At 44.0% G+C, this 27,966-nt stretch overlaps 1 pseudogene; it reads left to right on the top strand.

Annotated features, from left to right (window-relative positions):
- Positions 1-1,139: 1,139 nt before the first annotated feature.
- LOC123158375 (uncharacterized) lies at positions 1,140-24,885 on the top strand (annotated as a pseudogene).
- The last annotated feature ends 3,081 nt before the right edge of the window (positions 24,886-27,966 follow it).

Genomic DNA, 27,966 nt, shown 5'->3' with positions numbered 1-27,966 from the left:
TTCCGGAACGCGCTACTGCTATCTAGACATAACCCCCAAAAATCCTCACTCCCTCTGCTTCTTGCTCTTCCCCCAAATCCCCCTCCCTCTTCACTCGTATCATCGCCGTCGGAGCCCTCGACCCTAGCACTCGCCCCCAACTCCGGCACTCACCCCCGTCCCTGCGCTCGCCCCCGACCCAGCACTCGCCCCCGTCTCCCATGACCCCAGCGACCCCTGACCCGGCGCTCGCCCACTACAAGAAATATGTCAACTAGTGACCTTCTGTCAGTGACCCTGGAAGAATTGGTCATAGATCTATGACCATTTCAGGCCAATTGGTCAAAAGCTGTTCGGGGGGCTCCAAACCCTAAACCATTGCGACCATTTTGGTCAGAAAGGTCGTAATTTCCTTACACGAAATGGTCACAAAGCAAATAGTGCTAGTCCGCTGCCTTATTTCTAGTTGTTAACGACCAATATATATGGTCATAGCCTTGTAGATTGTGGTGGGTTGTGATGACTAGGCGCCATCTCATCAGTTTTGCCTATGTGCCATGTCCATATGGCACTTTTTGCCCTAGGTTGTGAAGCAACCTATATTTTTGTTATTCCAAAAATTCTCAAAAAATTCTCATAAATGTTTTGGATCACATCTTCATCAAATATGTCAAAAACATTCCTTTCCTAGTTCAAAAATAATTCGAAAATATTCATTTTCCTATTCTGTTCAGAGCAGCACTTTGTGAAGGAAGTACCACTTTGGCATGTCCAAATGGTATCCATTTTCTACAGTGCTTTCCTATGCCCAAATAACCATCCTCCACCAAATGCCAGCTCAATCCATTCATTATTTTGAGCCCAGCTTCAACATTCGTATTTATGTCCAGTGTGGTACTTTGTAAAGCAAGTACCACCTAGGCTCCTCCTTTTGAGGTGAAAATTTGTGAAGACGGTCTTCTTAGTAACTGATCATCCTCAGCCAAAACTCACGCCCATTAGCCATGTGCATTTCCCGTACCGCAAATCAAACACTTGGCTGCTTATTCATGTTTGAGCATCAATCGGTCTCCTCGTGAGATCTTATGTTGTGATTTTCTTCCTAGCACCTACCTGGGGAGTGCCCAACCCACTAGACATGCCTAGGCCGCCCAGAACACATGGCAACGCCACGATCATGCGGTGATCACGCGGCGGGCATGCGAGATTACGCGCTTTAGAGTTGGGGCCCTCGGCCACCATCCAAACCTTGATGTCTCGCCATCAAACCATGTATTTCTGATTAAATAGATACTTATTTACCTAGAAATGATTTTTGGAAAAAATAAAGAGCAAACTATGAGGCAGCTGCAGTTCAAATTTGACCCGCTTCCAACTGAATCGACGGGAATTTGTCTTTTTCACCAGAGGTGGATCAAAAAATTTGACACCCAACAATTTTGTCAATTGTGCATTAAATATGTCCTAGTATTTTATAAAATTGATTAGGTCCAATTTTGCAACAAATATATGGTAGGTCCTTCACAAAAAAACTCATTTCAAGCACTCGGAAAATGGAAAGTTAATTTTCCGTGCAAAGAAAATGAAAACTTCCTTAGTCAACATTGTTTGCCATTCCAAGATGCACCCTTGTGCACGATATGAGATCATTTGAACAAACTATGCCATGAATGTGGCTATAAGATTGATCATTTGGCTTGAAAGCCATGAATCTTCATGCATGATAGCTCATTTCTGAGAACACTTTTTTAAAATAATTGCCATATGTAAGGGCATATTTATCCCCAAGATGTTTTGTGATTGATAACAATGCTTGTGCGGACTAATCATGTGTGTTAAGTTCTTTCAGAGATTCATCCTTTGGCACGAGACGATTATCTCCCCTCGGTGTTCTATTCAAGATGGTGTAGCTCCTTCGTTTTGTTGTTGGTGGACTAGTTTCGTAGGAGTCACCGTACTATCAAGAGGACATCCGCTTTGGTAAGGCTAGGGTGGAATCAACACGTACACATCCATATCAGCCGTCATATTCCTTCCGCTTCATTAGAGCTTCCCTTTTCCCCCTGAGTATGCCTTGTCCTGCCCCAGCGGTAGTACCGCGATCCACAGCGGTAATACCGCCGAAGCACCCCAGCGGTAGTACCGCTCCCAGAGCGGTAGTACCGCTCCCAAGCGGTAGTACCGCTTGAGGTCTTCGGCCATAGTACCGCAGTGCTTCCGGGCTACTGCCGCCTCGATTCGAGAACGAAGTTTTTCGTGTCGGGTTTTGCGGTACTAAGGGCGGTAGTAGTGGCGGTAGTACCGCTCCAAGCGGTAGTACCGCACCTACCCCCACGGTAGTACCGCCCTGGGGTCAGGACCCTGTCAGCGCGGCAGTACCGCTGGGTATGAGCGGTAGTACCGCCCTAAGCGGTAGTACCGCCCTGCCCAAGCGGTAGTACCGCTCTGTGCGGGGCTGCTCAGTGGAATAACGGTTGGATTGGTTCCCCCACTATATAAAGGGGTCTTCTTCCCCAAAGTTGACCTACCTCTTTCCCCCAAAGCTCCATTGTTGCTCCAAGCTCCATTTTCTCCCGATCTCTCTCCCTAGCCAATCAAACTTGTTGATTTGCTCGGGATTGGTTGAGAAGGCCCAGATCTACACTTCCACCAAGAGAAATTTGATTCCCCCCACTTATCCCTAGCAGATCTTGTTACTCTTGGGTGTTGAGCACCCTAGACGGTTGAGGTCACCTCGAAGCCATACTCCATTATGGTGAAGCTTCGTGGTGTTGTTGGGAGCCTCCAAGTGTTGTGGAGATAGCCCCAATCTTGTTTGTAAAGGTTCGGTCGCCGCCTTCAAGGGAACCAATAGTGGAATCACGGCATCTCACATTGTGTGAGGGCGTGAGGAGATTACGGTGGCCCTAGTGGCTTCTTGGGGGGCATTGTGCCTCCACACCGCTCTAACGGAGACGTACTTCCCTTTAAAAGGAAGGAACTTCGGTAACACATCCTCGTCTTCACCGTCTCCACTCTTGGTTATCTCGTGCCTTTACTTTTGCAAGCTTACTTGTGTTGTATCTATTGCTTGCTAGTGTGCTAGTTGTCTTTGCATCATATAGGTTGTTCACATAGTTGCACATCTAGACAACCTATTTCGTTGCAAGGTTTAAATTGTTAAAGAAAAGTCTAAAAATTGTTAGTTGCCTATTCACCCCCCCCCTCTAGTCAACCATATCGATCATTTCAATTGGTATCAGAGCCTCGTCTCTTTATTAAGGACTTTGTCGTCCGAAGAGTATGGTTGACACCCACGACGGTGCGGAGGAGCACTCCGGTGTGAATCCCATCTCGTCTTCGGCTGAAGGGGGAACCTCGGTCTCACGTGAGGAATTCAATGTGGCTTTAGACACATTGAAAACTTCCATGACAGCCGAGGTTAAAAGCATGTTTTCTGAATTCCTAGACGGACTTAAACTATCTACCTCGCCGATTAAAGTGGGTGATCCCACTAACAAGGTGACGGATGCTACCTCCGACAAGGGGGAAGCTAACAGTGAAAAGAGTCCTTCTACTAGTGGTAGAAATGGCGCCGGCATCTTTGCCAATGTGGAACCCACAGTGTATAGAGGACCGATCCCCTCTACTCATTTGAATCATGCCGGTCCTCCTCCTAAATATGTGAAAAATGAAGATTTTGATTCTTGGGTTTATCGCCTCAAGCTTCATTTAAAACATGTGAATACTAACCTTTGGAGAATCATTGAAGAAGGTTTCTATCCTCATGACCCAAGCAACTTCACCCCTCGAGAAGAAGTGGACAATCAATTCAATGAGAGTGCTCTCTTCATCATCCAAGTGCAATCCTTCCCGAAGATCTCCCTCATCTTCGACCTCATGTCATGGCTAAAGAAGCATAGAAATGTGTTGAGTCTCTCTATCGAGGAAGTGCTAGCATTCAACGCTCCAACTATGAAGTGGTGCAAGATGAAGCCGATGAGTTTGCAATGAAAGAGGATGAAGAACCTCGTGAGCTCTTCCGAAGAGTGACCAAACTCGCGGTCGCACTCCAAGATCATGGGAGCAAGGACACGGATGACAATTGGATCAAGCGCAAGTTCCTCAAGTCCATGATGCCCTACAACAAGGCCATGTCCTCCGTCATTCGTCAAAGACCGGACTTCCACTCCATGACCTCAAGTGAAGTGTTGGATGAGTTTGTTGCAATGTGCATCTTGGACAAGACCGCCGACAATGCGGTGCTCCGTTCTCAAAGGGCAAAGAAGCCCAATCTTGCCTTGAAGGCCAAGGTTAGTGTGGAAGAAGAAGAAGAAGAGGAAGATGAGGAGAGCAACCCCGAAGACGAAGTATGATTATCATGAGCACATGGCTCTTGCCTCAAGACAATTTTGGAGTAAGAAGAATACAAGACCCAACTTCAACAAGAACAACTCAAGTGGCCTCAAGGGCAAGCAACGAGTTAGAACTTGTTTCAACTGTGGCAATGTGAGCCATTTCGTTGCGGATTGTCCTTACGAGAAGCGGGAAGACAATGGTGGCAAGTTCATCCGAAAAGACAAAGCCAAGCCCTTCCCCAACAAGAACAACTTCACCAAGAAGACTCCTACTCGCGGGTTGGTGGTTCAAGAAGAATACCGTGAGGATGACGATGATGATGAAGATAGTGAAACAATGGCCATGGCATCCATTGCCATTGTCACAACTCCCCGGGTGTCTCTCTTCGATTCACCTAACGAGAACATCACCGCCAAGTGCCTCATGGCTAAGGCCACCAACAAGGTAACCCCCAACATCAAAACCACCATTATTCCTAACCCTCCTTCAATGGATAACTTTGATAATGGTAAGGGGTCTAATGAGGAGGTAAATGAATTTGAGTCCTTCATGAGTAAGCTCAAGGGCAAATCCAAGAAGCACTTCGTTGCTCTCTTGGAACAACTTGGTGAAGCCAATGACATGATTGAGGCTCACGAAGAAACCATCTCTAAGATGGAAGGTCATAGTCGTGATTATGCCGATGAGATGTTGGATCTATCAAATGCTCTTGAGGAAGAGCGTGGGCATCGTTTGGCTCTTGAGGAGTCACACAACGATGACCATGCCAAATTAAAGAAAGATCTTGATCATGCTCTTGCTGTGTCTCGTGTTCTAACTTCCGAGAAGGCTAAACTTGGGGTTGATCATGATAGACTCAAGGAGGAGTTTGATGTACTTGACAAGGCCCATAAGGTCTTGAAAGGTGCTCATGCAAACCTCAAGGAGTCTCATGCTCAACTCCAAGCTAATCTAACCAAGGAAAAGGCCACATTTCCTCACATGGTCTTAATTGATAATGCAAATGCTACTAACCCATGTTGTGAGCATGTGCACCTTGTGGAGGAGAATGCCAAGTTGAAGGAACAACTCGAGAAAGGCCTTGTGTCATGCATACAAGGCGAGAAGAACCTAAATGACCTTTTGAGCAATCAAAAGGAAGTTGTGGGCAAGGAGGGAGTTGGGTTCTCGTCCAAGTCCAAGAACAAGAAGAAGAACAAGGAGAAGAATAACAAGACCAATCGACCTCCCACGCTCAAGCAAACCTTTGTGAAAGAGGGAGAGGGTGCTCCTAAGGAGAAGAATAACAATGCGAAGAGTGGTGATGCCAAAGAGCGCAAAGCCATCTCTCCCAACAAAGCCGGTGACTTTAACCCCTCTTATGTGTTGTGCCGTGCTAGTGATGGGCATGTTTATGCTAAATTTGTTGGTTCTTATTATGAGTACATTGAATGGTCTATTTGGGTTCCTAAGACCCTTGTTACTAACATCAAAGGACCCATTACTCAATGGGTACCTAAAACCAAGCATTGATCTCTTGTAGGTGTTTGCTTCCGGTGGGGGATCATGGTTGCTCGATAGTGGAGCAACAAATCATATGACCGGGAGCAAGGACTTGGTGGTGGACGTGCACAAGATCCCATCTATGCCCACCAATGTCGAATGGGGTGATGCCTCGCGTTCTAAGGTATTGGATCTTGGCAAGGTTATCATTTCGCATGATCTAACGATCGAGAAAGTCATGCTTGTTGAGTCCCTTGCGTTCAATTTACTTTCCGTTCGTCAACTCACACTCATGGGCTTTGCCACCTTCTTTGATATTGATACCGTGGCCCTCTTGTGGAGCAAAACTCTTAAAGTAGCCTTTCACTAGTAGAAAAACACCTAATAGTCCCGTTTCGTGAGGGCCTTTAGTACCGGTTCATGAACCGGGACTAATGGGTCGTTACTAATACCTCCACCCATTAGTCCCGGTTCAAACAAGAACCGGGACTAATGTGCCTCCACGTGGCTCTGTGCGCCCAGCCCAGTTAGGGGGCCTTTGGTCCCGGTTGGTGGCACCAATCGGGACCAAAAGTCCATGTTTTTTTTGGAAAGTGGCTGCTTTAGGGGTTTTGGGGGTTATTTTTAGGTTGTTATATTAGCTAGCTAATAGAGAGAAGTGTCCTCTCTTATATCTCCGTCCTTGGTTTACCAACGCTGCTGCTATATATGTTCATTTTACCCACTGATATAATAACTCATGCATGCTCGCATACGTCAGCATATATAATAACAAGTACTCGTCCTATACTAATCATGCATCATCATACAACTTCTCCTCGTTATTAATAATAAGTCATACGATCATCATCCTCATAGTCATCGAACCCAACCCTACATAATTGTTCTTAACACATGATCATCAGTATCAGGTAGGACCTAAACACCCTTAAGGTAAAATAGCATAAAACAATATAGACCCTGACTCTCCATTATGAAGAATAGCGATCATCCTGTCTCCAATTTTTGCCCTTCGCTGAATGTTGCTTCCAAGAAGCTCCTTACGACTGTCCATACATTTTTTCCATTCTTTGATTGTCATGTCTCCACTTCTATTCGAAACCCGGTATGGACAGTTGAGATTCGTAGGACGACCTGGTTGTATGTTCAAAACATGAAGGCTACCGTGTGTATACATCAGATGAGGCACACAATCATTCAGGATTATCTGTTGAAAAACATAGTAATAACTTCTAGTTAGCAATGATATGATGTACTAGTTTTAGAAGTGTGCAAAAAGATGCACCGATGTTGTAATAGTAAAAAATCTTACCAGGGTATCTCCATGGTAGTTACCGTAGTTCAACACGTGCACTAGTGGCACGTATTGACCATAATGTTGAGGAGTTCGATTGTAGACATTGTAATTCTCAAGATCAGTACAAAATGCGACCAGATGATTTTTCTCCTAATAAGTTAGTTCGGAGCCTTCGGTGTAGTAGGTTCTGTCTACCATCTTCCGCACATTCTTTGAAGAATGAAAATAAGCTGTCAATGGAGAATAAGTTGTCAACTATTTTGAAATAAACAATATAAATTACTTAATAACTATGTTAAGCTCATATGGGGGAAGAATTGGAGGTGTATCCACAAGGACGAAAATCGTAGTTCTCTTTTGCTCGATTGTAGGATCACCAAGATCCATGGTAACAAGCATACCCTCATCAAAACCATACATCTTGCAAAGTGCTTCCCAATTTTTGCAACCAAAATGGGTTACACTCTGAGCATTGTACAGCTTTACTTGAAAATCCACACCATGATGGGTACTTAGGATAATTTTTTTGGTTTTGAAACTTTCATGGTCTTCAAAACAAATCCTCTCCAAGACATAGCGTCTTGCAAAGCATGGGATAAGCTAGTCGAATTGGAAAAGATGAAAAATATTGTCATGATTAAAATAGTTGAAGTCATGAGTAATTACGAAAAAAACTATTATCGTCGGTTGCGTACCGTATGAACATCGAAGGTCTCCTCGAGCTTAATGCTGAAGCGACGATCTTCATCCAGCACAATGAACCTGTCGCAAATACCTCGGTCGTCGTGGCACTAGTCGCACTCCCCCGGGCGATTTTTGTCGTCCGATGAGTACGACATTTCCGGCCTACGTTCATAATTCAAATATTAAACTAGATCATTATTATTAATCACGGGTTGACTATCGATGATCGATGTACGTAGCTCCTCTTTTCATTCCCGAATGCATTATTATATCAAATTGTCTAGCACACGGGAATGAAGGAGAACTTATCCAATATGAGCATTCAATAAGCAAAACCAAATCATAAAATAAGCAAAACCAAATCATAAAATAAGCAAAACCAAATCATAAAATAAAGTATAGTATTCAAATTAGCATGCATTCAATAATTATAAGCAAAAGTACATCATCTCTTGGTGTCCGTACATCGTCGAATATTATCACTAATACAACTAGAACCGTAGCGCCCGACGGGTATCGACGCGGGCGGTGGACACCCAAAGATAAGGAACCATCACAGGATCATAGCTCCAGTGAGATCCCTGAAGAACCTGCCAGGTATTGTCGAATCTGCCCTCCAATGCAACCATGTAGTGACGGACGTGCTCGTCCTCCTCGCTGACACGGTGACGTACCACCTCCGCGGTGTCCGGATGCCTCACCACCGTCACTGGCCCATGCGACCGCAACCAAACAAGGATCGGGTCAACAACGGGCTGCCTCCTCACCAACCTACGTCCCCCGGAAGGTAGCACCTCCCAATACCAGCCCGGCGGAGTCCAGTCCCGAACATGGCCCTGATCAAGCAGGCCTCCACCGCCGAGTCGACGACGACGAGGATGCGAGATAGGCATCGCCGACGTCGATGCGGCAACTACTTCTATATATAGTTAAATAAAAGTAGTTTTATTAATTAAATCAACTATCTAGTTCAACTACTAAGCACTTACTATAAATAAATAAGTAGTACTTACTAAAAACAAACTACTTCTATATATAGTAAAATAAATTAGTTTATTAAATCAACTAGCTAGTTCAACTATATATAAACTACTTCTTATTTTTTTCCCTTTTCTAAATACTATGAACAAAAAAATCATTAAAATTCTATGAACAAAATTAATTACTACACATCTAATCTAACAAAAAAAATCTATGAACTACATATCAAAATTACTACACATCTAATCTAACAAAAAAATCTAATTAATCTAACAAAAAAATCTAACATAATATAAACAAATTAATTACTACACATCTAATCTAACAAAAAAATCTAATTAATCTAACAAAAAAATCTAACATATTATAAACAAATTAATTACTACACATCTAATCTAACAAAAAAATCTAATCTAACAAAAAAGGTGGCGACAGAGACGCGCGGCGACGGGAGTGGAGCAGGAGAGATCGAAGTCGCGCTAAGTGTTGTATATATAGCAAAAGCTTTGGTCCCGGTTGGTGGCACCAACCGGGACCAATGCCCCCCTTTAGTCCCGGCTGGTGCCACCAACCGGGACCAAAGGCCTCTTTTCAGTAACCCCAAGGGCGGGAAATGAAGGCCTTTGGTCCCGGTTGGTGGCACCAACCGGGACTAAAGGGGGGGCATTGATACCGGTTGGTGCCACGAACCGGTACCAATGCCCCCCCTTTAGTTCCGGTTGGTGCCACCAACCGGGACTAAAGGCCATGTGCTGCCCGCGTCGCCGCACGAAAGTTTAGTCCCACCTCGCTAGCTGAGGGAGCTCGAGAGTGGTTTATAAGCCCCAGTCCTGCTGCCCTCTCGAGCTCCTCTCAAATGCAGGCTTACGGGCCTAAACGCACTATATGTGCCTGTGGGCCTATTGGGCCTATTGCGGGCCTGAATCCTGGCCCATTATTGGGTTTCTAGTCGTATTCAGGCTGTGGTAGCCCTTTAGGTGGCACTTTTTTTATTTTATTTATTTTATTTTGATTCTTTCTGCAGTTGTTTTTTAGTCCCACCTCGCCAAGCGAGAGGCACTCGCAGCTGTTTATAAGCCCTGAGTACAGAGACGATGACGAAGAGGCCCAATGCTCCTGCACGTTGGCTAGCTTCAAGCCTTGAGGAATATGGTAGACTGCACAGAGCTATGTGCAGTGCCGTTGACACTATTTCGAAAGGCTTGAAGCAAATTAACAAGCATTGCGCCTCTTTTTATTTTTAATGACTTATTACAACTGAGAAATAAAAAGAAAAAAATAAATATAGCTGAAAAGAAAAAAAACTATATAGAGAACTACTCAGAAATGAATTGAAGCAAAAAATAGTTGTGATTAACTGTACTAAAAAAGGAGCATAGATGCTTATTTTTAATGACTTATTACAACTCAGAAATAAAAAGAAAAGAAAATAGTTGTGATTAACTTTACTAAAATATGAGCATAGATGCTTATTTTTAATGACTTATTACAATTCAAAAATAAATAGAAGAAAAAATAGTTATGATTAACTTTACTAAAAAATGAGGATAGATGCTTATTTTTAATGACTTATTACAACTGAGAAATAAAAAGAAAAAAATAAATATAGCTGAAAAGAAAAAAAACTATATAGAGAACTACTCAGAAATGAATTGAAGCAAAAAATAGTTGTGATTAACTGTACTAAAAAAGGAGCATAGATGCTTATTTTTAATGACTTATTACAACTCAGAAATAAAAAGAAAAGAAAATAGTTGTGATTAACTTTACTAAAATATGAGCATAAATGCTTATTTTTAATGACTTATTACAATTCAAAAATAAATAGAAGAAAAAATAGTTATGATTAACTTTACTAAAAAATGAGCATAGATGCTTATTTTTAATGACTTATTACAACTGAGAAATAAAAAGAAAAAAATAAATATACCTGAAAAGAAAAAAAACTATATAGAGAACTACTCAGAAATGAATTGAAGCAAAAAATAGTTGTGATTAACTGTACTAAAAAAGGAGCATAGATGCTTATTTTTAATGACTTATTACAACTCAGAAATAAAAACAAAAGAAAATAGTTGTGATTAACTTTACTAAAATATGAGCATAGATGCTTATTTTTAATGACTTATTACAATTCAAAAATAAATAGAAGAAAAAATAGTTATGATTAACTTTACTAAAAAATGAGCATAGATGCTTATTTTTAATGACTTATTACAACTGAGAAATAAAAAGAAAAAAAGAAATATAGCTGAAAAGAAAAAAAACTATATAGAAAACTACTCAGAAATGAATTGAAGCAAAAAATAGTTGTGATTAACTGTACTAAAAAAGGAGCATAGATGCTTATTTTTAATGACTTATTACAACTCAGAAATAAAAAGAACAAAATAAATATAGCAGAAAAGAAAAAAAATATATAAAAAGATACTCATAAATGAATTGAAGCAAAAAATAGTTGTGATTAACTGTACTAAAAAAGGAGCATAGATGCTTATTTTTAATGACTTATTACAACTCAGAAATAAAAAGAAGAAAAAATAGTTATGATTAACTTTACTAAAATATGAGCATAGATACTTATTTTTAATGACTTATTACAATTCAAAAATAAATAGAAGAAAAAATAGTTATGATTAATTTTACTAAAAAATGAGCATAGATGCTTATTTTTAATGACTTATTACAACTCAGAAATAAAAAGAAAAAAATAAATATAGCAGAAAAGAAAAAAAACTATATAAAAAGCTACTTAGAAATGAGCATAGATGCGCTTATAGAGGAAATTCAAATTAAATTCATAACAAATTTCAAGAGAAATTCGTATGAATTTAGCCTAAATTCCCTATATAAGGGCATCTATTTTTATTTTCAGAGGAGCTCAATAAGGCTGAGATGGAGGGGCTTATAAACTGGTCTGATTCCCCTCCGGTTGGCGAGGTGGGACTAAACTTTGGCCGCAACGAGGACCAACCCTTTAGTCCCGGTTGGTGGAATGGACCGGGACTAATGGTCGTCCTTTGGTCCCGATTCAGGCCACCAACCGGGACCAATGGTGGTGGGCCAGGAGCGAGGGCCATTGGTCCCGGTTCATCCCACCAACCGGGACCCAGACGAACCGGGACCAATGGCCCACGTGGCCCGGCCGGCCCCCTGGGTCTCACGAACCGGGTCCAATGCCCCCATTGGTCCCGGTTCTGGATTGAACCGGGACTAATGGGCTAGACCAGCCTGGACCATTGGCCCCTTTTCTACTAGTGTTTGTTGGGCATGTCGAGAATGGTCTCTATGTGATTAACTTTTCGGAGCAACCCACTAAGACCGCGACATGCCTAATGGCTAAAGTTGATGTGGGATGGCATTAGCATCGCCGTTTAGCCCACGTCAATATGAGATCTTTGCAAAGTCTTCTCAAGGGGGACCATGTTCATGGACTAACGAATGTTAGTTTTGCCAAATTTCGTGTTTGCAGTGCTTGTATCGAAGGAAAGCTTCATGAGACGGCTCACCCTCCCACAACTATCATCTACTCGAAGAGACCCTTGGAGCTCCTGCACATGGACCTCTTTGGGCCTCCATCCTTTGATAGTCTTGGGGGTAGAAAGTATTGCTTGGTGATTGTGGATGATTATTCAAGATACACTTGGGTATACTTCTTCAAGAGGAAGAGTGAGACTCAACAAACCGTCATCGACTTTGCAAATGAAGCTCAACGCCAACATAATGCAAAGATCTTGACTATAAGAAGTGACAACGGCACTGAATTCAAGAACTACACCTTGGATGAGTTTCTTAGTGATGAGGGGATCAAGCATCAATATTCTGCACCATACACCCCTCAACAAAATGGTGTTGCTGAGAGGAAGAACCGGATGTTGATGGATGCGGCAAGGACCATGATGGCGGAGTTCAAGTCTCCATACAACTTTTGGGCCGAAGCCATCAACACTGCATGTCATGCATCCAATCGGCTCTATCTCCGCAAAGGCTTGAACAAGACTCCATATGAGATACTCACCGGGAACAAGCCTAATCTCAAGTACTTCCGGGTGTTCGGGTGTAAGTGTTTCATTCTCAATAAAGGTGTTCGTTTGTCTAAATTTGAGGCTAGAGCTCATGAGGGCATATTTGTTGGCTATGCTACAAACTCTCATGCTTACCGTGTTCTCAACAAGTCCAATGGACTCATTGAGGAGACATGTAACGTGGAGTTTGACGAAAATAACGGCTCCCAAGTGGAGCAAAGTGGTACTTGTGATGTAGGTGATGAAATTACTCCCCAAGCCATAAGAAGAATGGGTATTGGTCATATTCTACCCATTGAGGAACCCCTTGTGGCCGAAGGAGAAGGACAATGCTCCACTCCAGTGGAGCCTTCACCTACTCAAGACCCACACGCTTCCGAAGAACAAAGTGTAGGCCCTCAACCTCAGGAACAAGACCAAGGGCAAGATCAATCTCAAGATGGTGGTGAACCTCCACATGATGCCCAAGGTCAAGTTATCCCCTTCGAGCAAGTTCAAGATCATGAGCAAGCTCAAGATCAAGAACAAGCTCATGACGACGCTCAAGATGATCAAGTGAATCCTCCTTCTTCCACATCTGAGGAGGAATTAGAGCGTCGTGCCGCGAAGATTGCTTCCAAACTCACCACCAAAGGTCATCTCATGGATAATGTGGTTGGAAGCCTAAGAAAGGGGGTAAGCACTCGTAGACAATTAGCAAACTATTGTGAACATCATGCGTTTGTCTCTTGTGTTGAACCCCATAAGGTCCATGAGGCGCTCGAAGACTCGGATTGGCTTAATGCCATGCATGAAGAACTCAACAACTTCGAGTACAACAAGGTGTGGAGATTGGTGCCAAGTCCTTCGGGGAACCATAACATCATTGGAACCAAGTGGATCTTCAAGAACAAGCAAGATGCTCATGGGAACATCATTCGCAACAAGGCAAGATTGGTAGCTCAAGGCTACTCCCAAGTCGAGGGTATCGACTACGGAGAAACCTTTGCTCCCGTTGCTCGCCTTGAATCCATTCATTTGTTGATTGCTGATGCTTCCCATAACAACTTTCAGTTGCAACAAATGGATGTGAAAAGTGCTTTTCTTAATGGTCCCATTAATGAGTTGGTTTATGTCAAGCAACCCCCCGGGTTCGAGGATCCTTACTTCCCGGATCATGTGTATCAACTCGATAAGGCACTCTATGGCCTTAAACAAGCCCCACGTGTGTGGTATGACCACCTTACCGAGTTGTTACAAGATCGTGGATTTGAAGTTGGGCTAATCGATCCCACTCTTTTTACTAAGAAGGTCAAAGGGGAGTTGTTTGTGTGTCAACTATATATTGATGACATTATCTTTGGTTCTCCTAACAAAGCTTTCAATGAAGAATTTGCCGCTCTAATGACCTCTAAGTTCAAGATGTCTTCGATGGGAGAGTTGAAGTTCTTCCTTGGTTTTGACATCAAACAAAGAAGAGAATGAACCTTCATCAACCAAGCCAAATACACTCAAGACATGCTAAAAAGATTCAAGCTAAGTGATGTCAAGCCGTCTTCTACTCCATTGCCCACCAAGTGCCAACTTGACATTGATCCCAATGGTAAAGCGGTGGATCAAAAGGTATATCGCTCCATGATTGGTTCCTTGCTTTACCTTTGTGCATCTAGACCGGATATCATGTTGAGTGTGGGGATGTGTGCATGGTTTCAAGCCGCACCAAAGGAAAGTCACTATGTGGCGGTCAAGCGAATCTTTCGATATTTGGCTCATACCCCAAACTTTGGCCTATGGTACCCAAGAGGGGCAAACTTCAAGCTTGAAGGATTTATGGATTCCGATTGGGCGGGAGACAAAGTGGATAGGAAGTCCACTTCCAGAGGGTGCCAGTTTCTTGGGTGCTCTTTGGTGAGTTGGTCTTCCAAAAAGCAAAGTTGTGTATCTCTCTCGTCCACCGAAGCGGAATATGTGGCGGCCGGTAGTTGTTGTGCACAACTTTTATGGATGAGGCAAACTTTAAAGGAATACGGTGTCATTTGTGACAAAGTGCCTCTTTGGTGTCACAACGAAAGTGCCATCAAGATTTCTCTCAACCCGGTGCAACACTTCAAGACGAAGCATATTGAGATTCGGTACCATTTCATCCGGGATCACATTAGACGAGGGGAGATCGAGCTCAAGTATGTCAACACTCATGATAACCTTGCAGATATTTTCACGAAGCCCTTGGATGAAGCAAGATTTCACGAGTTAAGGCATGAGCTAAATATCATTGATTCGAGCAATGTGACTTGAACCCTTGCACACCCCACCTCACTCAACTTGTTGTCTAGCTTAGATGTAGGCATGGACATAGGGGGAGTGTTGTTCTCTCAATGAACTCTCCCTCCCCCCATTATGCATAAATCGATCAACTCTTTCACATTAGCCATTGATGGTACTTGTGCTTCAAAGACGAGTTTTGGTCATGGGCCCAAGGATAATTCTTCGCGGTACCATACCAATTGACTCAAACATAGGTGGCTCCGGCCACCGCCCTCTCTTGAGAGAGGCCAGAGCTCGCTCTGTTTCGTGTGGTTGTTTTTTGTTTGAGTGGTTTCTGGTTCGTTGTTTGTGTGTGTGTTGCCTTGTTGGTCTTCTCTTTCTCTTGGCCTTGCTTTCCGTCTTTTTGGAGCTTTAGCCGTTGGTCTAGAAGCCGTGTGGTTGCTGAAGCGGTACTACCGCTGGTCGCGAGCGGTACTACCGCTCCTAGCGGTACTACCGCCCTCCAGCGCGGTACTACCACTGTGAGGCGCGGGCAGGGGGTTATATCGGGGGCAGGGGGAGTTTCTTCTCCCCCATACCCATTCGCTCGCCCCCTCGCTCTATTCCTCTCTCTTCAGCAACCGGCGCCGCGGGAGGGCTCCAGCGGATCTCCCTCTCCGGGGCGCTCCTCTCCATTTCCTTCGGTGGAGTCGATCCCCACCTTGTCCTCTTGCCATGGATGCCGGTATTGCCCCCGTTCCCTGTTTCCTTTTGTCTAGATTTCCAATCTAGCTTCTTAGGGGCAATAGCAGTTGCATCTCTAGATTTTTGGCCAGATCTAGGCTTGAGTAGGATGGAGAATGCTTCTAGACTGTTTGGATTAGTGTTTGGTTGGAGTATTTTTGAATTTGGTAGGACGGTAGTACCGGATCTGACCACGGCAGTAGGAAACTGTTGTTTCCCCGTCTCGAGCGGTACTACCGCTCTCTCCGGAGCGCTACTACCACTCTCTCCAGAGCGGTACTACCGCCTGGAGCGGTACTACCGCTTGCGGGTCGCGGTACTACCGCCCTCTACCAGTTTCCACCATATTCCTACCTCTCAGTGATCCTTTTTGCTCGTGTTTTGTGGCATATGCTCGTTCTTTCTGGTTGTTTGCGTGTTCTTGTGTGTGGTTCCAGGTGATGAGGTTCCTGAGCATCAGGCTCGTCGTGTCAACCCCGTTCGTGCCATGTCCAAGCGCTACCGCACCACCGAGCCTGCCGGAGGTTCTTCAAGTGCTCCACCTCCACCTCCACTCCAGAAGAAGCCTGGGGTCAAGCCAAAGCCAGACAAAACCGTGCCAGAAATGCCGCCCAAGGAGTTCTGGGCAAGGCGCCGCCGCAACCCGTATGAGGAAGACCAAGATCCCACTTTGGTCAACCGTCCGTTCTGGAACAGGTTCTAGTTTGCCATCTTCTTTGATGTTCTCAAAGCCAAGAAGAATCTCTATGTCAATGTGCACTCCATCGACACCGACCATATGGAGAAAGATCCTGAATTCTTTGGTGAAGCTCTTCAGATGTGCGCTCAACTGAACATTCTTGGGATCATGCAATTCAACAAGGATTATGATGATGATATTGTGGCCCAATTCTATGCCACGGTTCATCTCGGGACTGATGAGGGCAGAACAATGACTTGGATGACCAATGGCAAGTTGCTTTCAGTCAAGTGGAAAGCCTTCATGGAGTTGATTGGGGTGCAAGATCTAGGTCTTGAGTCTTCTGTCGGTTTTCGCCCCCACCGCCGCACCAACGCCACTCACAAGCAAGCTCTATGGCCCTACTGCACTTTGAGGATCAACCCTGAGACGAAGAAGGAAACCTATGAGTTGCCTGCCTATCTGGATATCCTTCACCGTATCTTTAGAGAGACTCTTTTCCCGCGTATCGGGAATCTGGACCAGGTTCACTCCTATCTCGTGGACATGCTTCTCTTCTGCCAGCGTGAGAAGGGACAGAACACTGGAGAGTCCCTGGATATCTCTCATGTTATGTGGTCTGAGCTGTTATCTGCTATCTTCGAGCGTAAGTGCCCGATTTATTGTCCGTTCATCATGCTGCTCATCAAGAAGGCCTGGGATCGTGTCTATCCCCAGGTGTTATTGGAGACTGGAGAGTTGGTCTCTCACGATGTCAAGCGTCTGAGGAAGAAGGATAACTGGGGCACTCAGGCCCCTAAGACTGGAGTTCCTTCGTCTGCTTCTGCCATGGAGACTGAGGAGGAGACTGGGGCTGAGGATGATGATGATGACTACGTGCCTTCTGAGGCAGAGCCCTCTTGGGCAAAGAAGCTCAAGCTCAAGATGAAGAAGTTGTTCTGCATGGAGTCTCACGGTTAGTACATGACTCATGTGGCTGAGAAGAAGGCCCGAGGTCGCCACAAGGAGCTCATGCGTCAGTTGGGTGCTATAGTTATCAGTGGATCTGAGGACCAGCTTACCGAGGAGGAGGAGTGGATTCAGCAGCACTGCCCGTGGACCGATTCTGATGCCGAGCACTTCCAGACTGGCGACGGTGGCGCAGATGATCCTGCTGAGCTCTGATGTGTGTGTCCCTCATTTTCTCTCACCTGGAGCCGTAGCAACACTCCCTCTCCTTTTTGGTGTCTCGATGCCAAAGGGGGAGAGAGTTTAGGGATTTGTGCTTTGTGTCTTCTTCCGTCTTTTGTGTTTGTGTTTTCCTTGCATTTGCTTTGTTTGGTTTGTGTCAGTGAGACCTAAGTACCAGCCATATGGTGTGAGACATATGCTACCTTATCTTTCCAGTATCATTATCTATGTCACTATCTAGCTTATGAGTTGCATGCTTATCCTGTTAAGTTATCTATGCTACTCTCATATACCATGCTTAGGTGATTGGTCTCTAAAATGTAGGGGGAGCGTTGATCCTAGTGTGTGTGTCGTGCAGTCCAAAGCACTTATCTAGATAGCACACATCTAGGGGGAGCTCATCTACATTTTAGGACGTTGGGGTTTTTGCGCTTGTTCTGTATCTCTCATATTGTGCAAATCCCGTATTGTCATCAATCCACCAAAAAGGGGGAGATTGTAAGGGCATATTTATCCCCAAGATGTTTTGGTGATTGATGACAATGCTTGTGCGGACTAATCGTGTGCGTTAAGTTCTTTCAGAGATTCATCCTTTGGCACGAGACGATTATCTCCCCTCGTGTTCTATTCAAGATGGTGTAGCTCCTTCGTTTCGTTGTTGGTGGACTAGTTTCGTAAGAGTCACCATACTATCAAGAGGGGATCCGCTTTGGTAAGGCTAGGGTGGAATCAACACGTACACATCCATATCACCCGTCGTTTTCCTTCCACTTCATTGGAGCTGCCCTTTTTCCCCTGAGTATGCCTTGTCCTGCCCCAGCGGTAGTACCGCGGTCCACAGCGGTAGTACCGCCGAAGCACCCCAGCGATAGTACCGCTCCTAGAGCGGTAGTACCACTCCCAAGCGGTAGTACCGCTTGAGGTCTTCGGCCGTAGTACCGCAGTGCTTCCGGGCTACTGCCGCCTCGATTCGAGAACAAAGTTTTTCGTGTCGGGTTTTGCGGTACTAAGGGCGGTAGTAGTGGCGGTAGTACCGCTCCAAGCGGTAGTACCGCGCCTACCCCCACAGTAGTACCGCCCTGGGGTCAGGACCCTGTCAGCACGGCAGTACCGCTGGGTATGAGCGGTACTACCGCCCTAAGCGGTCGTACCGCCCTGCCCAAGCGGTAGTACCGCTCTGTGCGGGGCCGCTCAGTGGAATAACGGTTGGATTGGTTCCCCCAGTATATAAAGGGGTCTTCTTCCCCAAAGTTGACCTACCTCTTTCCCCCAAAGCTCCATTGTTGCTCCAAGCTCCATTTTCGCCCGATCTCTCTCCCTAGCCAATCAAACTTGTTGATTTGCTCGGGATTGGTTGAGAAGGCCCAGATCTACACTTCCACCAAGAGAAATTTGATTCCCCCCACTTATCCCTAGCGGATCTTGTTACTCTTGGGTGTTGAGCACCCTAGACGGTTGAGGTCACCTCGAAGCCATACTCCATTATGGTGAAGCTTCGTGGTGTTGTTGGGAGCCTCCAAGTGTTGTGGACATAGCCCCAATCTTGTTTGTAAAGGTTCGGTCGCCGCCTTCAAGGGCACCAATAGTGGAATCACGGCATCTCGCATTGTGTGAGGGCGTGAGGACATTACGGTGGCCCTAGTGGCTTCTTGGGGAGCATTGTGCCTCCACACCGCTCTAACGGAGACGTACTTCCCTTTAAAAGGAAGGAACTTCGGTAACACATCCTCGTCTCCACCGGCTCCACTCTTGGTTATCTCGTGCCTTTACTTTTGCAAGCTTACTTGTGTTGTATCTATTGCTTGCTAGTGTGCTAGTTGTCTTTGCATCATATAGGTTGTCCACGTAGTTGCACATCTAGACAACCTATTTCGTTGCAAGGTTTAAATTGTTAAAGAAAAGTCTAAAAATTGTTAGTTGCCTATTCACCTCCCCCCTCTAGTTAACCATACCGATCCTTTCACCATATTACAAGTTTATTATTTTTCTGGAAACTTTGTCACATATAATGACATAATGCGATGGTTTTCCAATTTTTTATTTTTTTTTTGAATTTTTTATGCCCGTTTCAAAATGCGGTCAAAACGGCGGGCTTGACCGTTCCTAGCTAGTGGTTGAATCTTGGAAAAATTTTGATGTTTCTCTGATTAAATAGATACTTATGTACCTAGAAATGATTTTTGGAAAAAATAAATAGCAAACTATGAGGCAGCTGCAGTTCAAATTTGACCCGCTTCCAACTGAATCGGCGGGAATTTGTCTTTTTCATCAGAGGTGGATCAAAACTTTTGACACCCAACCATTTTGTCAATTGTGCATTAAATATGTCCTAGTATTTTATAAAAATGATTTGGTACAATTTTGCAACAAATATATGGTAGGTCCTTCACAAAAAAACTCATTTCGGGCACTTGAAAAATGGAAAATGAATTTTCCATGCAAAGAAAATGAAAACTCCCTTTGGCAACATTGTTTGGAATTCCAAGATGCACCCTTGTGCACAATATGAGATCATTTGAACAAACTATGACATTAATGTGGCCATAAGATTGATCATTTGGCTTGAAAGCCATGAATCTTCACACTTGATAGCTCGTTTACATGAACACTTTTTTAAGATAATTACCGTATTACAAGTTTATAATTTTTCCTGGTAACTTGGCCACATATAATGACGCAATGTGAAGGTTTTCCAATTTTTTGATTTTTTTGAATTTTTTATGCCCGTTTCAAAATGCGTTCAAAACGGTGGGAATGACCGTTCCTAGCTAGTGGTTGAATCTTGGAATTTTTTTGGTGTTTCTCTGATTAAATAGATACTTATGTACCTAGAAATGATTTTTGGAAAAAATAAAGAGCAAACTACGAGGTAGCTACAGTTCAAATTTGACCCGCTTCCAGCTGAATCGACAGAAATTTGTCTTTTTCATGAGTGGTGGATAAAAACTTTTGACACCCAACCATTTGGTCAATTGTGCATTAAATATGTCCTATTATTTTAGAAAATTTATTTGGTCCAATTTTGCAACAAATATATTGTAGGTCCTTCAAAAAAATTCATTTTGGGCACTCGGAAAATGATGAAAAATAGCTAGAAATATCAGAAATGCATACAAATTGGTCCTCATCCATAAAATATGATCTAACTAGTGAAAATTTGTGTGGTGCCCTTTTGCAAAATATTTTTGATGACTGCTTCACAAAATCCCTCTATTTTTAGTACTTGGAAACTATTTTAAATCACTAATTTTTTTAAACCAATCACAACTCTTCCCACAGATTGATGACATGGCGGCCATCCATCCATCCATCCATCTCTCCATCCCACATCCATCCATCCATCTATCTGCAGGAAAAGAAAAAAACGAAAAAGAGATACCCCCACCCGCTGCCCAAACCTAGCTCAGATCCCATCGACCCCTTCCCCCATCGCACCCCTCCTCCCTCGTCCCCATCTCCTCGCCGCCGCCGCCACCTCCCGATCCAGTCCTCTCCCCTCCGTTCCCACCCACCGCCGACATCGCCATCCTCCTCACCCACCGCCGCCAACCTCGTCCCTTCCTCCCCTCACCATCTCTCCCCACCCTATACCCTAGCGCTAGCTCCCTCTCCCTGATCCCATCCCTCCCGATTCAGATCAGACCCCGCCGCACGCGCCCGCGCGCCACCACCCGCTCCTCGTCACCTCCCGAAGGACGTCCGCCACTCTTCCTCCGCCCGTCCCGGAGGCCTCAGTCGACGCCCTCCACCGCAGGGCCGCCGCGCTCGTCCCGCCCTCGGTGCCGCACCTCCACCGCCATCTCCGATGGCTCCTTGTCGACGCCTCCGGCCCTTCCCCGTCCAGCGTGTCGCTCAGGAACGAGCACTGGAAGGACCTAGTGGTCGCCGTCCGGGACGGCGTGCTCATCCCGCGGCCCGAGACGGAGGTCGTCGTGGACATGTTCGCCACCACCGACTGCGAGCGGGGGTCCTAGTCCTCTCCCTCGTCGTCCTCGGCGGCGGCATCGCGGCTTGGTGCCATTGCCGTGCCCTGCGTCGATGTCACGATCAGCTTCATGGATCACCGTCTTCACGGTACGCACGCACACATTTCTGAAATCCATAGTCAACAGTTGGTTGTACGCGCTGACTACCGAGTCATGAGCCATGCGTGTGGTTGTGCTTGTGCAGAGGTTGGTCGAAGAGGGCTGGAGTTCATGTCGTTCCTACTGTCTCTGTCCGTGTTCCTCTTAGGCACCTCCTGGTTCATCTTCGACCTCATCCTGGTGAGATTTCCATCCAACCCTCCCCATCCCCATGGTGCTCTTTCTAGTTAGTACTCGTCCGAGAGAGTTGCAGTACCAATCGTTAGTTCTTGGTATATCAGGTGGCCAAGATTGTAGCTGATGAGATGAATAACTACCTATTGTTTGAGCACACTCTGCAAATTGTGCCTGTCCCACTGGAGAAAGTTCATGCCAAATTGTAATCACTGCAACTGTGCTTCTTACTTATGTTATTTTCACTTTTTGGTAACTGAAACATAGCCTTCATTGTCTGTTTAGGAGTACACAATAACTACCACTAAATGAGGTCAATATTTGTACTCCATGGGCAAATGTTGTCTACTTTGGGTTTCTCTTTCATGGAATACTGTTTACAGTGATATACGCTTTCATTGGGGTAACACAGATTGGTAATGTGAATGTCAAAACTAAATTATAAAGTCAAGGAGTTGTGACAGTACTATGAATTGGTATATATACAACTGCATCGATAAGTGCAGAACTGAAGCATTGATGGCAACTCTTCTTTTTGTGTCTGTATATATATTATTGAATCCTTCTTATTTTGGTGTACTTAATACGGAGGTTGCAGCAACTCTTCTACAGCACTAGAGTTTTGTTTCCCTACACTTTTGTAACATATTTAGTCCTGACTGAACTTTTGTCATGATCAGGTTGAAAATATTGGAGCTAAATTGGTCAGGTTGAAAATACTGGAGCTAAAGAGGTTGATTATTGGGTAGTTAGTCCAGTTTTATTTAGATTAAATATGTGTGAGTCAGATGTGAGATGCACAATTTTGTATTGTGATTTCTGGAACCCTGCTGTTTAGATGCGGTTTTGTTGTCCTTTTGAATGGTTGGTACCCTAGATTTGTGTTTCGTTTGCTGAAAACTATAGTTGTGTTTACTATAGAGTGTAGACTTGTGGCATGTACTCTAACAAAATATTTGAATGGTTAAATAATGATGAAATGCCCTGCTGCAGTGTAGCTCTACTAATGATGCAAATTGACAAATCTTTTATGCTTGAGTTTGATTTGATGCCATGTCGACTTGCTTGCTTAATCATGAAGTAAATTGCTCGATGCAGTTATTTTTTCTTAAGATTTTTGCAGTGTATGTCATCTGAATAAAACTCCAGGCAGTGATCTTCTTGTATGAGTATATATGTCTGCATTGCATGTTGTTTTTGTGAAAATACGATGATTACTTCCTAGGTACTGCATATTTTGTTTAGCTTGAGGTTTTGTATGCACTAGTATTACTCTGTTTAGCTTGAGGTTTGAAGCTCTAGTATGCTTAGAGTGACCGGTTTCATTAGTCTCTTAATCGACAAGTTTCATACTCCTTTCATTTATTTAGTGACTGTAGACTGGGAAAATGCCATGTGTACCTTAATCCTTTTGGTTCTCATTTGTTCCCGGTTTGGTGAGCTTGCCCTGAGGTCTGTGGCTGCGTGCAGGGACCAGGCCTATGGTGGTGAGGGACTATTACGATGTTCTTGGCGTGAAGAAGGACGCCGGCCAGGTGAGATCAAGAAGGCGTATTACGCGGTATGGCTCGCTACAATTGGGTCTGGCACTTATATTGTAATCTTTCGCTTGTCTAAGACTGAACTTGAAGGCTGCTTGTGGGTAGTAATTTTACTTGGTAGATGCTCGAGGCCAAAAACACACACATTATGTACTAAATGTGGTCGCGTAAGTCAGGATTCATACATTGTTAAAATGGAGGCTTGGGAAGAACTATTTTCTTTGTAGTAATAAGTCAGGAGTTGTTTGTTGCTTCAGTAGGGTGTCATACATTATAATCATCAGCTCATGTCATCTGGGATCGAACATAGCTTTGAATTTACAAGAGCAAAGATTTATGTGAGAAGTACAAACCATGTTCAATTTTAACTAGTACAAAAATTATGCCCCTTCTATAGTGATACATTCTGTACTACACTGTTGCTTATGTTTGCTTGCTTGATTACCTCTCTAAGGCGGCTTCGTTTTGTTCTTCTTCTTCATGTGCTACTTGCAGCATCAAGGGGATCTTCGCCCGCTACCAGCAGGCCACCGGGACCAGCCTGTGGACCGAGCAGTATGAGGTTGGCTGCTGCTTCTCTATCTTGCCTCCATCCATCTTTTTCTTTAGCTGTATCACTTTCTCCTTTCTTTGATGTGGCTGATTTGCTTCAGTTTGATATCATCTAGATCTGACTAGTTTGTACTTAGTCACTAGTGATGCACTGCCCTTTTTCCTTGTGATGCTCGAGTACTGAAGAAACTTGGGTAATATGCACTGGTCTTTTGCTTATGCTCTTGTGAGTTTGGCAAGTGATTGTTTGGGGAGTAGATGTAGTGTGTGCTTATGCTCTTCTGATATTTGCAGGAGTAGTTCATTCTTGGGACATGTTTTAAATCAATAATGTTCCTCATTGTGTTAAATCAAGCCTTGCAGAGTACAATATACACACTAGACTGTTTCTGAACGTGTTAAATCAACAATGTGTATGTGTTACTATATCCTAGTAATTCTGTTGTGTCACTGTATCCCAGTAAAGCAAGATGCTTGTTATACTCATGTTCCTGATGATATTGGTGTACACTCAATTTGGTTATTTCTTCTAGTTTTGCTACTAGTTGTTGTGTACTCCTAGTGCTGTAGTTGTTGTGTAGTAATACAGAAATATTAATGCTCAAATATGATGATCGGGCCTGCAGCGCACCTACAGTTTTCATTTCTATGATCAATTTAGAGAGTTGCACATGTCAGTATATTGTATACTAAAAAATCCTAGCTAGTGAGAACATTTTAGTCACTCCATGAACACATACTGGTTAGTGTTAGTCATACTATTTATGTACATCTCATTTGCTGTCAATTCTTGCTTACAAGTTATTGGATCCCTCATTGGCTACTGTTTGATGTTCTGTACACATTCTTATTCTTATATATTCATTCTTTTTTTGCACAGGTGAAGTGCGAATCCAAGTTCGAAGCTGTGAAGCATATCAACAAAGACTAGCATATTATGTGTTGTAAATGTAGGCAGTAGTAGGCTTATCTGGGCTGTAGTATACTGTAACATTTGTAATAGACCAATGCCGTGTTGTTCTGGATGAATTTCATTTGCTATTTGCATTGTTTGAAATAATGATTGTGTATGTGATTTGAATACACGTCAAATGGAAACCTGACAAGGGGGTCCAAGTTATAATGGTTGTTTGGTAGATTTTGAAATTTTTGATGTGTGGGATCAATTTTGTGATAAGCATGACAAGTGGGACCAATCTGATTGATGGGACCAGTGGCAAAAAAGGATGAAAATAAAAAATCAGTAGACTGTAAAAGGCTGCATCTTAGGAAAAAAAGGCCGAATTAATGGTCCAAGCCCATGTAGCTACCGAAAATTAACAAGAAAAAAATACATTAAAAGGCCGAATTGTTGGGCTAGGCCCATGTAGAAAATTGAATTGGACCGGGCTGAATCTTGTGCCACATCAGATTGCCACGCTGGATGCCTACGTGGCCTGGGGAGGTTGCTAGTGACCAAAACGCCACAGTAGACATATTTTGGTCATAAACGTCTACGACCATTCCAGAAGAAAGGTACCTATAGTCAGTTTACGACCGCCAGCTTTTGACCTTATGTTTTTGGTCACCAAAAGGTCACAAATTGAAAACAATGAGCATTCAGTGACCAATAGTGCTAGTCACAAGTTGACATATTTCTTGTAGTGGCCCCCGCCTTGCCTCGCTGTCGCGCCGTCTCCCCCGACCCCATCTCTCTCTCTCTCTGCCCTCTGTAAGCCCTCTCCCCTCCCCTCTTCTCTACTATTTAGTGCTAATTAGTATGAAATAGTATGAACCCTAGGCTATTTTTTAGTGTAAAAAAACTGAATTGATTATATAGGTTTCTTGCATTTTTTAATTAAAGCAATTGTGGTTATTTAAATTTTATAGTGCTAGTTAGTTAATTAGAATTAGTATGAAACCTAGGACATATTAGTTAAAACAATTGTTGTTATTTAAATTTTTTAGTTACAGCAATTGTTGCTATTTAAAAAATAGAATTTGAAGTGGACAGATTAGTTCTATATTTAAAAAAACATGACTTCTTGCATTTTCCTTCAAGTTCTATATTTTTTCTTTCTTTTATATGCGAATTTGAAGTGGACATGTGATATGTGGACATGCGATATGTGGACATGTGATTTGGACATGTCATATTTGGAATTTGGACATGTCATTTGGACATGTGATGTGCAGGGCAAATGATCCGAGTGGCCTATGTTTTGCCAGAATGTTGATTCATTTCCATTTCGGTGAATTTCAAGCGCTCAATATGTCCACTTTTTTAGCAAAGGTCATGCCGAAATTTTCCATGAACTTTGGCATGGCTTGTGCTAGAAAGTAGGCATATCGAGTGTCGGGAGTTGTTGGAACGGCATTCCGGCAAACATAGATCCTTTTTATGTCACTTCTCATTTTTTTATAGTTTGAGAATTTAACGAGGAGACTTAATCATAGGAAACATGTCGAACAACGAAGAAACTGGGCCTTCTGACCAAGATGCAGACGAGATGGATTATGAGGGTGAGCAAGAGTACCTCGACTATTTGACTGCTAAGCAAAGTCAAGGTTTGCAAGTCGTCCTTGATGATGGTACTGACGCCGACATCGACACCGACGGCGCTGACACCGATGGCAGTGCCGAGACCGGCAGGGAAGGTACTGGCAGGGAAGATACCGGTGCCGATACCGGAGAGAAGAAGCAGAAGAAGCAGAGGATACGAAAACCTAACAAACTCAGCATCAGACGACTGGTGATCACAAAGATGGCACCTGGCAAGTTTGAGCCATTAGAACCGGAAGAACCTCGCAAGTGCTATGGGAACCAAGTTGGATGCATCCAACAGGAATGCGCGAGCATCAACGACAATGACTTAAGGAGTAAAGAACATTTGAGGCAGTTGCTCCTGATGAAGTTGCACAAGAGATTCAAGTTCCCCGACCTGGATGATAGCATAGAGCAACTGTGGGATGATCTGAAGATGAAAAAGATTAACAATCACGCCATGGGCATGTTCAGCAATGATTTGGCCTCTTGCAAAGGGAGTGTGAAACGAGCTATTGAGGCTGAGGAACCCCTGTCCAAGATTCTGGAGGAAAATCCGACACTTACGAAAGAGGAGTTCGAAAAGTTCAAGGACACTTGCGCTACTGAGGCAACCAAGGATAAGGCTACGAAATTCAAGAGCCTTCAGCAAAGGAACACGGGGAAGCATCGCCTAGGAAGCCGTGGCTACCTGGGCAAAAGGCCCATATGGGAAAAGGAGGATGCAGAACGTGAAGCCACGGGTCTCCCAGACCCCTTCGCGAAGTTCACCTTCCCCTTGGAGCGTGACTCCATCAGAGCCCGCTACAAGTGGGACAAGAAAAAGAAGGTTTTTTACACGGACGAGATCACAAGGAGATTGATTAGATTACTAGTAATTATTCTTTTACCACCTTACATTTAGCTCCTGATCAAGTCGACTACAGATTCGTAAATGGTTCATGTTCCTTCTACAGGAGAAGCAACACCAGCTTGAAGCCGAAAGCCCTACTTCGCCAATGAGGCCCAAGTGGGACACCCCTCTCAACCGGGCCTTGAACGAACTTAAGGGACTTCCTTTGGGACAGTGGCCGCAATATGGACATGTGCACGGTGCCGGAGACGGCGCCATGTGGAAGGTGTTATACAACGAGGACCCGGATGCCAAGAAGCAGAAAAAGAAGTTTAGTAGGCGGACATCGACGAGAAGGTGAAGCTTGCGGTCGAGAAAAAAGCAGCTGAGGATGCGCAAAAAGTAGCCGAGGAGAAACATGATTTGCTAAAGCAGGCAGTAGATGCAGCTATAAATGTGTGCAGAAATGATTTCTCTACTAACTTGGTCCTGGCTATCATCAACTGGATGAAGGAAAATCCAGACAAGATGGTACATGATTTCCCCATGCCCAGTTTCGTCGGGAGCAACTCGGTGAACAACACCACCACACCACCATCTGCTCACGCAACTGGGCCTGCTCTCGCACCCGCACCTGCTCATAGCAGCCCATCCTC

Source organism: Triticum aestivum, chromosome 7B (genome assembly GCF_018294505.1).
Source record: "Triticum aestivum cultivar Chinese Spring chromosome 7B, IWGSC CS RefSeq v2.1, whole genome shotgun sequence".
Taxonomy (NCBI): domain Eukaryota; kingdom Viridiplantae; phylum Streptophyta; class Magnoliopsida; order Poales; family Poaceae; genus Triticum; species Triticum aestivum.
The sequence above is the reverse complement of the archived record's forward strand: the minus strand, read 5'-3'. Positions and strand labels throughout refer to the sequence as shown.